We start from the raw sequence: 11,358 nt of genomic DNA, 5'->3' as shown, positions 1-11,358 counted from the left end.
AGCACGCTTCCACTGCGCCATTCTGCTTACATGATCATTGTATGAACAAACTAACTTAAATCAAAATAGCAAGTGCTATTTTGCTTTAATTTAGCTGAGCGTGGTTTCGATCCATGGACCTCTGGGTTATGGGCCCAGTACGCTTCCACTGCGCCACTCTGCTTACATCGCCATTATATGAAAAACTAACTGATACCAAAATAGCAAATGTTACTTTGCATTAACATAGCAGAGCGTGGTTTCGATCCACGGACCTCTGGGTTTTGGGCCCAGCACGCTTCCACTGCGCCACTCTGCTTACATCACCATTATATGAAAAACTAACTGATACCAAAATAGCAAATGCTACTTTGCAATAACATAGCAGAGCGTGGTTTCGATCCACGGACCTCTGGGTTTTGGGCCCAGCACGCTTCCACTGCGCCACTCTGCTTACATCACCATTCTATGAAAAACTAACTGATACCAAAATAGCAAATGCTACTTTGCATTAACATAGTAGAGCGTGGTTTCGATCCATGGACCTCTGGGTCATGGGCCCAGCAAGCTTCCACTGCGCCACTCTGCTTACATCGCCATTATATGAAAAACTAACTGATACCAAAATAGCAAATGCTACTTTGCATTAACATAGCAGAGCGTTGTTTCGATCCACGGACCTCTGGGTTTTGGGCCCAGCACGCTTCCACTGCGCCACTCTGCTTACATCACCATTATATGAAAAACTAACTGATACCAAAATAGCAAATGCTACTTTGCAATAACATAGCAGAGCGTGGTTTCGATCCACGGACCTCTGGGTTTTGGGCCCAGCACGCTTCCACTGCGCCACTCTGCTTACATCAACATTCTATGAAAAACTAACTGATACCAAAATAGCAAATGCTACTTTGCATTAACATAGTAGAGCGTGGTTTCGATCCATGGACCTCTGGGTCATGGGCCCAGCAAGCTTCCACTGCGCCACTCTGCTTACATCGCCATTATATGAAAAACTAACTGATACCAAAATAGCAAATGCTACTTTGCATTAACATAGCAGAGCGTGGTCTCGATCCACGGACCTCTGGGTTTTGGGCCCAGCACGCTTCCACTGCGCCACTCTGCTTACATCACCATTATATGAAAAACTAACTGATACCAAAATAGCAAATGCTACTTTGCATTAACATAGCAGAGCGTGGTTTCGATCCACGGACCTCTGGGTTTTGAGCCCAGCACGCTTCCACTGCGCCACTCTGCTTACATCACCATTATATGAAAAACTAACTGATACCAAAATAGCAAATGCTACTTTGCAATAACATAGCAGAGCGTGGTTTCGATCCACGGACCTCTGGGTTTTGGGCCCAGCACGCTTCCACTGCGCCACTCTGCTTACATCACCATTATATGAAAAACTAACTGATACCAAAATAGCAAATGCTACTTTGCAATAACATAGCAGAGCGTGGTTTCGATCCACGGACCTCTGGGTTTTGGGTCCAGCACGCTTCCACTGCGCCACTCTGCTTACATCACCATTATATGAAAAACTAACTCATACCAAAATAGCAAATGCTACTTTGCATTAACATAGCAGAGCGTGGTTTCGATCCACGGACCTCTGGGTTATGGGCCCAGCACGCTTCCACTGCGCCACTCTGCTTACATCACCATTATATGAAAAACTAACTGATACAAAATAGCAAATGCTACTTTTCAACAACATAGCAGAGCGTGGTCTCGATCCACGGACCTCTGGGTTATGGGCCCAGCACGCTTCCATTGCGCCACTCTGCTTACATGATCATTGTATGAACAAACTAACTTATATCAAAATAGCAAGTGCTATTTTGCGTTAATTTAGCAGAGCGTGGTTTCGATCCACGGACCTCTGGGTTATGGGCCCAGCACGCTTCCACTGCGCCATTCTGCTTACATCACCGTTATATGAAAAACTAACTGATAGCAAAATAGCAAGTGCTATTTTGCTTTAATTTAGCAGAGCGTGGTTTCGATCCACTGACCTCTGGGTTATGGGCCCAGCACGCTTCCACTGCGCCATTCTGCTTACATGATCATTGTATGAACAAACTAACTTATATCAAAATAGCAAGTGCTATTTTGCTTTAATTTAGCAGAGCGTTTTTTCGATCCACGGACCTCTGGGTTATGGGCCCAGTACGCTTCCACTGCGCCACTCTGCTTACATCGCCATTATATGAAAAACTAACTGATACCAAAATAGCAAATGCTACTTTGCATTAACATAGCAGAGCGTGGTTTCGATCCACGGACCTCTGGGTTTTGGGCCCAGCACGCTTCCACTGCGCCACTCTGCTTACATCACCATTATATGAAAAACTAACTGATACCAAAATAGCAAATGCTACTATGCAATAACATAGCAGAGCGTGGTTTCGATCCACGGACCTCTGGGTTTTGGGCCCAGCACGCTTCCACTGCGCCACTCTGCTTACATCACCATTATATGAAAAACTAACTGATACCAAAATAGCAAATGCTACTTTGCAATAACATAGCAGAGCGTGGTTTCGATCCACGGACCTCTGGGTTGTGGGCCCAGCACGCTTCCACTGCGCCACTCTGCTTACATAACCATTATATGAAAAACTAACTGATACCAAAATAGCAAATGCTACTTTGCATTAACATAGCAGAGCGTGGTTTCGATCCACGGACCTCTGGGTTATGGGGCCAGCACGCTTCTACTGCGCCACTCTGCTTACATCACCATTATATGAAAAACTAACTGATACCAAAATAGCAAATGCTACTTTTCAACAACATAGCAGAGCGTGGTCTCGATCCACGGACCTCTGGGTTATGGGCCCAGCACGCTTCCATTGCGCCACTCTGCTTACATGATCATTGTATGAACAAACTAACTTATATCAAAATAGCAAGTGCTATTTTGCGTTAATTTAGCAGAGCGTGGTTTCGATCCACTGACCTCTGGGTTATGGGCCCAGCACGCTTCCACTGCGCCATTCTGCTTACATGATCATTGTATGAACAAACTAACTGATAGCAAAATAGCAAGTGCTATTTTGCTTTAATTTAGCAGAGCGTGGTTTCTATCCACTGACCTCTGGGTTATGGGCCCAGCACGCTTCCACTGCGCCATTCTGCTTACATGATCATTGTATGAACAAACTAACTTAAATCAAAATAGCAAGTGCTATTTTGCTTTAATTTAGCTCAGCGTGGTTTCGATCCATGGACCTCTGGGTTATGGGCCCAGTACGCTTCCACTGCGCCACTCTGCTTACATCGCCATTATATGAAAAACTAACTGATACCAAAATAGCAAATGTTACTTTGCATTAACATAGCAGAGCGTGGTTTCGATCCACGGACCTCTGGGTTTTGGGCCCAGCACGCTTCCACTGCGCCACTCTGCTTACATCACCATTATATGAAAAACTAACTGATACCAAAATAGCAAATGCTACTTTGCAATAACATAGCAGAGCGTGGTTTCGATCCACGGACCTCTGGGTTTTGGGCCCAGCACGCTTCCACTGCGCCACTCTGCTTACATCACCATTCTATGAAAAACTAACTGATACCAAAATAGCAAATGCTACTTTGCATTAACATAGTAGAGCGTGGTTTCGATCCATGGACCTCTGGGTCATGGGCCCAGCAAGCTTCCACTGCGCCACTCTGCTTACATCGCCATTATATGAAAAACTAACTGATACCAAAATAGCAAATGCTACTTTGCATTAACATAGCAGAGCGTGGTTTCGATCCACGGACCTCTGGGTTTTGGGCCCAGCACGCTTCCACTGCGCCACTCTGCTTACATCACCATTATATGAAAAACTAACTGATACCAAAATAGCAAATGCTACTTTGCAATAACATAGCAGAGCGTGGTTTCGATCCACGGACCTCTGGGTTTTGGGCCCAGCACGCTTCCACTGCGCCACTCTGCTTACATCACCATTCTATGAAAAACTAACTGATACCAAAATAGCAAATGCTACTTTGCATTAACATAGTAGAGCGTGGTTTCGATCCATGGACCTCTGGGTCATGGGCCCAGCAAGCTTCCACTGCGCCACTCTGCTTACATCGCCATTATATGAAAAACTAACTGATACCAAAATAGCAAATGCTACTTTGCATTAACATAGCAGAGCGTGGTCTCGATCCACGGACCTCTGGGTTTTGGGCCCAGCACGCTTCCACTGCGCCACTCTGCTTACATCACCATTATATGAAAAACTAACTGATACCAAAATAGCAAATGCTACTTTGCATTAACATAGCAGAGCGTGGTTTCGATCCACGGACCTCTGGGTTTTGAGCCCAGCACGCTTCCACTGCGCCACTCTGCTTACATCACCATTATATGAAAAACTAACTGATACCAAAATAGCAAATGCTACTTTGCAATAACATAGCAGAGCGTGGTTTCGATCCACGGACCTCTGGGTTTTGGGCCCAGCACGCTTCCACTGCGCCACTCTGCTTACATCACCATTATATGAAAAACTAACTGATACCAAAATAGCAAATGCTACTTTGCAATAACATAGCAGAGCGTGGTTTCGATCCACGGACCTCTGGGTTTTGGGTCCAGCACGCTTCCACTGCGCCACTCTGCTTACATCACCATTATATGAAAAACTAACTGATACCAAAATAGCAAATGCTACTTTGCAATAACATAGCAGAGCGTGGTTTCGATCCACGGACCTCTGGGTTTTGGGTCCAGCACGCTTCCACTGCGCCACTCTGCTTACATCACCATTATATGAAAAACTAACTCATACCAAAATAGCAAATGCTACTTTGCATTAACATAGCAGAGCGTGGTTTCGATCCACGGACCTCTGGGTTATGGGCCCAGCACGCTTCCACTGCGCCACTCTGCTTACATCACCATTATATGAAAAACTAACTGATACAAAATAGCAAATGCTACTTTTCAACAACATAGCAGAGCGTGGTCTCGATCCACGGACCTCTGGGTTATGGGCCCAGCACGCTTCCATTGCGCCACTCTGCTTACATGATCATTGTATGAACAAACTAACTTATATCAAAATAGCAAGTGCTATTTTGCGTTAATTTAGCAGAGCGTGGTTTCGATCCACGGACCTCTGGGTTATGGGCCCAGCACGCTTCCACTGCGCCATTCTGCTTACATCACCGTTATATGAAAAACTAACTGATAGCAAAATAGCAAGTGCTATTTTGCTTTAATTTAGCAGAGCGTGGTTTCGATCCACTGACCTCTGGGTTATGGGCCCAGCACGCTTCCACTGCGCCATTCTGCTTACATGATCATTGTATGAACAAACTAACTTATATCAAAATAGCAAGTGCTATTTTGCTTTAATTTAGCAGAGCGTGGTTTCGATCCACGGACCTCTGGGTTATGGGCCCAGTACGCTTCCACTGCGCCACTCTGCTTACATCGCCATTATATGAAAAACTAACTGATACCAAAATAGCAAATGCTACTTTGCATTAACATAGCAGAGCGTGGTTTCGATCCACGGACCTCTGGGTTTTGGGCCCAGCACGCTTCCACTGCGCCACTCTGCTTACATCACCATTATATGAAAAACTAACTGATACCAAAATAGCAAATGCTACTATGCAATAACATAGCAGAGCGTGGTTTCGATCCACGGACCTCTGGGTTTTGGGCCCAGCACGCTTCCACTGCGCCACTCTGCTTACATCACCATTATATGAAAAACTAACTGATACCAAAATAGCAAATGCTACTTTGCAATAACATAGCAGAGCGTGGTTTCGATCCACGGACCTCTGGGTTGTGGGCCCAGCACGCTTCCACTGCGCCACTCTGCTTACATAACCATTATATGAAAAACTAACTGATACCAAAATAGCAAATGCTACTTTGCATTAACATAGCAGAGCGTGGTTTCGATCCACGGACCTCTGGGTTATGGGGCCAGCACGCTTCTACTGCGCCACTCTGCTTACATCACCATTATATGAAAAACTAACTGATACCAAAATAGCAAATGCTACTTTTCAACAACATAGCAGAGCGTGGTCTCGATCCACGGACCTCTGGGTTATGGGCCCAGCACGCTTCCATTGCGCCACTCTGCTTACATGATCATTGTATGAACAAACTAACTTATATCAAAATAGCAAGTGCTATTTTGCGTTAATTTAGCAGAGCGTGGTTTCGATCCACGGACCTCTGGGTTATGGGCCCAGCACGCTTCCACTGCGCCACTCTGCTTACATCACCATTATATGAAAAACTAACTGATACCAAAATAGCAAATGCTACTTTTCAATAACATAGCAGAGCGTGGTTTCGATCCACGGACCTATGGGTTATGGGCCCAGCACGCTTCCACTGCGCCACTCTGCTTACATCACCATTATATGAAAAACTAACTGATACCAAAATAGCAAATGCTACTTTGCATTAACATAGCAGAGCGTGGTTTCGATCCACGGACCTCTGGGTTTTGAGCCCAGCACGCTTCCACTGCGCCACTCTGCTTACATCACCATTATATGAAAAACTAACTGATACCAAAATAGCAAATGCTACTTTGCAATAACATAGCAGAGCGTGGTTTCGATCCACGGACCTCTGGGTTTTGGGTCCAGCACGCTTCCACTGCGCCACTCTGCTTACATCACCATTATATGAAAAACTAACTCATACCAAAATAGCAAATGCTACTTTGCATTAACATAGCAGAGCGTGGTTTCGATCCACGGACCTCTGGGTTATGGGCCCAGCACGCTTCCACTGCGCCACTCTGCTTACATCACCATTATATGAAAAACTAACTGATACAAAATAGCAAATGCTACTTTTCAACAACATAGCAGATCGTGGTCTCGATCCACGGACCTCTGGGTTATGGGCCCAGCACGCTTCCATTGCGCCACTCTGCTTACATGATCATTGTATGAACAAACTAACTTATATCAAAATAGCAAGTGCTATTTTGCGTTAATTTAGCAGAGCGTGGTTTCGATCCACTGACCTCTGGGTTATGGGCCCAGCACGCTTCCACTGCGCCATTCTGCTTACATCACCGTTATATGAAAAACTAACTGATAGCAAAATAGCAAGTGCTATTTTGCTTTAATTTAGCAGAGCGTGGTTTCGATCCACTGACCTCTGGGTTATGGGCCCAGCACGCTTCCACTGCGCCATTCTGCTTACATGATCATTGTATGAACAAACTAACTTATATCAAAATAGCAAGTGCTATTTTGCTTTAATTTAGCAGAGCGTGGTTTCGATCCACGGACCTCTGGGTTATGGGCCCAAAACGCTTCCACTGCGCCACTCTGCTTACATCGCCATTATATGAAAAACTAACTGATACCAAAATAGCAAATGCTACTTTGCATTAACATAGCAGAGCGTGGTTTCGGTCCACGGACCTCTGGGTTTTGGGCCCAGCACGCTTCCACTGCGCCACTCTGCTTACATCACCATTATATGAAAAACTAACTGATACCAAAATAGCAAATGCTACTTTGCAATAACATAGCAGAGCGTGGTTTCGATCCACGGACCTCTGGGTTTTGGGCCCAGCACGCTTCCACTGCGCCACTCTGCTTACATCACCATTATATGAAAAACTAACTGATACCAAAATAGCAAATGCTACTTTGCAATAACATAGCAGAGCGTGGTTTCGATCCACGGACCTCTGGGTTTTGGGCCCAGCACGCTTCCACTGCGCCACTCTGCTTACATAACCATTATATGAAAAACTAACTGATACCAAAATAGCAAATGCTACTTTGCATTAACATAGCAGAGCGTGGTTTCGATCCACGGACCTCTGGGTTATGGGGCCAGCACGCTTCTACTGCGCCACTCTGCTTACATCACCATTATATGAAAAACTAACTGATACCAAAATAGCAAATGCTACTTTTCAACAACATAGCAGAGCGTGGTCTCGATCCACGGACCTCTGGGTTATGGGCCCAGCACGCTTCTACTGCGCCACTCTGCTTACATCACCATTATATGAAAAACTAACTGATACCAAAATAGCAAATGCTACTTTGCATTAACATAGCAGAGCGTGGTTTCGGTCCACGGACCTCTGGGTTTTGGGCCCAGCACGCTTCCACTGCGCCACTCTGCTTACATCACCATTATATGAAAAACTAACTGATACCAAAATAGCAAATGCTACTTTGCAATAACATAGCAGAGCGTGGTTTCGATCCACGGACCTCTGGGTTTTGGGCCCAGCACGCTTCCACTGCGCCACTCTGCTTACATCACCATTATATGAAAAACTAACTGATACCAAAATAGCAAATGCTACTTTGCAATAACATAGCAGAGCGTGGTTTCGATCCACGGACCTCTGGGTTTTGGGCCCAGCACGCTTCCACTGCGCCACTCTGCTTACATAACCATTATATGAAAAACTAACTGATACCAAAATAGCAAATGCTACTTTGCATTAACATAGCAGAGCGTGGTTTCGATCCACGGACCTCTGGGTTATGGGGCCAGCACGCTTCTACTGCGCCACTCTGCTTACATCACCATTATATGAAAAACTAACTGATACCAAAATAGCAAATGCTACTTTTCAACAACATAGCAGAGCGTGGTCTCGATCCACGGACCTCTGGGTTATGGGCCCAGCACGCTTCCATTGCGCCACTCTGCTTACATGATCATTGTATGAACAAACTAACTTATATCAAAATAGCAAGTGCTATTTTGCGTTAATTTAGCAGAGCGTGGTTTCGATCCACGGACCTCTGGGTTATGGGCCCAGCACGCTTCCACTGCGCCATTCTGCTTACATCACCGTTATATGAAAAACTAACTGATAGCAAAATAGCAAGTGCTATTTTGCTTTAATTTAGCAGAGCGTGGTTTCGATCCACTGACCTCTGGGTTATGGGCCCAGCACGCTTCCACTGCGCCATTCTGCTTACATGATCATTGTATGAACAAACTAACTTATATCAAAATAGCAAGTGCTATTTTGCTTTAATTTAGCAGAGCGTGGTTTCGATCCACGGACCTCTGGGTTATGGGCCCAGTACGCTTCCACTGCGCCACTCTGCTTACATCGCCATTATATGAAAAACTAACTGATACCAAAATAGCAAATGCTACTTTGCATTAACATAGCAGAGCGTGGTTTCGGTCCACGGACCTGTGGGTTTTGGGCCCAGCACGCTTCCACTGCGCCACTCTGCTTACATCACCATTATATGAAAAACTAACTGATACCAAAATAGCAAATGCTACTTTGCAATAACATAGCAGAGCGTGGTTTCGATCCACGGACCTCTGGGTTTTGGGCCCAGCACGCTTCCACTGCGCCACTCTGCTTACATCACCATTATATGAAAAACTAACTGATACCAAAATAGCAAATGCTACTTTGCAATAACATAGCAGAGCGTGGTTTCGATCCACGGACCTCTGGGTTTTGGGCCCAGCACGCTTCCACTGCGCCACTCTGCTTACATAACCATTATATGAAAAACTAACTGATACCAAAATAGCAAATGCTACTTTGCATTAACATAGCAGAGCGTGGTTTCGATCCACGGACCTCTGGGTTATGGGGCCAGCACGCTTCTACTGCGCCACTCTGCTTACATCACCATTATATGAAAAACTAACTGATACCAAAATAGCAAATGCTACTTTTCAACAACATAGCAGAGCGTGGTCTCGATACACGGACCTCTGGGTTATGGGCCCAGCACGCTTCCATTGCGCCACTCTGCTTACATGATCATTGTATGAACAAACTAACTTATATCAAAATAGCAAGTGCTATTTTGCGTTAATTTAGCAGAGCGTGGTTTCGATCCACGGACCTCTGGGTTATGGGCCCAGCACGCTTCCACTGCGCCACTCTGCTTACATCACCATTATATGAAAAACTAACTGATACCAAAATAGCAAATGCTACTTTTCAATAACATAGCAGAGCGTGGTTTCGATCCACGGACCTATGGGTTATGGGCCCAGCACGCTTCCACTGCGCCACTCTGCTTACATAACCATTATATGAAAAACTAACTGATACCAAAATAGCAAATGCTACTTTGCATTAACATAGCAGAGCGTGGTTTCGATCCACGGACCTCTGTGTTATGGGCCCAGCACGCTTCCACTGCGCCACTCTGCTTACATCACCATTATATGAAAAACTAACTGATACCAAAATAGCAAATGCTACTTTTCAACAACATAGCAGAGCGTGGTCTCGATCCACGGACCTCTGGGTTATGGGCCCAGCACGCTTCCATTGCGCCACTCTGCTTACATGATCATTGTATGAACAAACTAACTTATATCAAAATAGCAAGTGCTATTTTGCGTTAATTTAGCAGAGCGTGGTTTCGATCCACGGACCTCTGGGTTATGGGCCCAGCACGCTTCCACTGCGCCATTCTGCTTACATCACCGTTATATGAAAAACTAACTGATAGCAAAATAGCAAGTGCTATTTTGCTTTAATTTAGCAGAGCGTGGTTTCGATCCACTGACCTCTGGGTTATGGGCCCAGCACGCTTCCACTGCGCCATTCTGCTTACATGATCATTGTATGAACAAACTAACTTATATCAAAATAGCAAGTGCTATTTTGCTTTAATTTAGCAGAGCGTGGTTTCGATCCACGGACCTCTGGGTTATGGGCCCAGTACGCTTCCACTGCGCCACTCTGCTTACATCGCCATTATATGAAAAACTAACTGATACCAAAATAGCAAATGCTACTTTGCATTAACATAGCAGAGCGTGGTTTCGGTCCACGGACCTGTGGGTTTTGGGCCCAGCACGCTTCCACTGCGCCACTCTGCTTACATCACCATTATATGAAAAACTAACTGATACCAAAATAGCAAATGCTACTTTGCAATAACATAGCAGAGCGTGGTTTCGATCCACGGACCTCTGGGTTTTGGGCCCAGCACGCTTCCACTGCGCCACTCTGCTTACATCACCATTATATGAAAAACTAACTGATACCAAAATAGCAAATGCTACTTTGCAATAACATAGCAGAGCGTGGTTTCGATCCACGGACCTCTGGGTTTTGGGCCCAGCACGCTTCCACTGCGCCACTCTGCTTACATAACCATTATATGAAAAACTAACTGATACCAAAATAGCAAATGCTACTTTGCATTAACATAGCAGAGCGTGGTTTCGATCCACGGACCTCTGGGTTATGGGGCCAGCACGCTTCTACTGCGCCACTCTGCTTACATCACCATTATATGAAAAACTAACTGATACCAAAATAGCAAATGCTACTTTTCAACAACATAGCAGAGCGTGGTCTCGATACACGGACCTCTGGGTTATGGGCCCAGCAC

The 11,358-nt window shown here is 45.2% G+C and overlaps 5 non-coding genes across 5 annotated transcripts; all 5 read right to left on the bottom strand.

The window, feature by feature from the left end:
* Positions 1-1,171: 1,171 nt before the first annotated feature.
* On the bottom strand, positions 1,172-1,243 carry TRNAL-CAA (transfer RNA leucine (anticodon CAA)). Its single transcript has one exon. It is a non-coding gene; the product is annotated as a tRNA-Leu (tRNA).
* A 1,279-nt stretch (positions 1,244-2,522) lies between these two features.
* TRNAV-CAC (transfer RNA valine (anticodon CAC)) lies at positions 2,523-2,594 on the bottom strand. The gene has a single exon. It is a non-coding gene; the product is annotated as a tRNA-Val (tRNA).
* Positions 2,595-4,280: 1,686 nt separating this feature from the next.
* Positions 4,281-4,352, bottom strand: TRNAL-CAA (transfer RNA leucine (anticodon CAA)). The gene has a single exon. It is a non-coding gene; the product is annotated as a tRNA-Leu (tRNA).
* A 1,414-nt stretch (positions 4,353-5,766) lies between these two features.
* On the bottom strand, positions 5,767-5,838 carry TRNAV-CAC (transfer RNA valine (anticodon CAC)). The gene has a single exon. It is a non-coding gene; the product is annotated as a tRNA-Val (tRNA).
* Positions 5,839-6,442: 604 nt separating this feature from the next.
* On the bottom strand, positions 6,443-6,514 carry TRNAL-CAA (transfer RNA leucine (anticodon CAA)). The gene has a single exon. It is a non-coding gene; the product is annotated as a tRNA-Leu (tRNA).
* Positions 6,515-11,358: the final 4,844 nt, after the last annotated feature.

Source organism: Phalangium opilio, unplaced genomic scaffold (assembly GCF_054372755.1).
Source record: "Phalangium opilio isolate 3A_F unplaced genomic scaffold, DU_Popi_V2 ptg000078l_1, whole genome shotgun sequence".
Classification (NCBI taxonomy): Eukaryota; Metazoa; Arthropoda; class Arachnida; order Opiliones; family Phalangiidae; genus Phalangium; species Phalangium opilio.
Note: the sequence above shows the minus strand (reverse complement) of the source record. Positions and strands in the feature narration are given on the sequence as shown.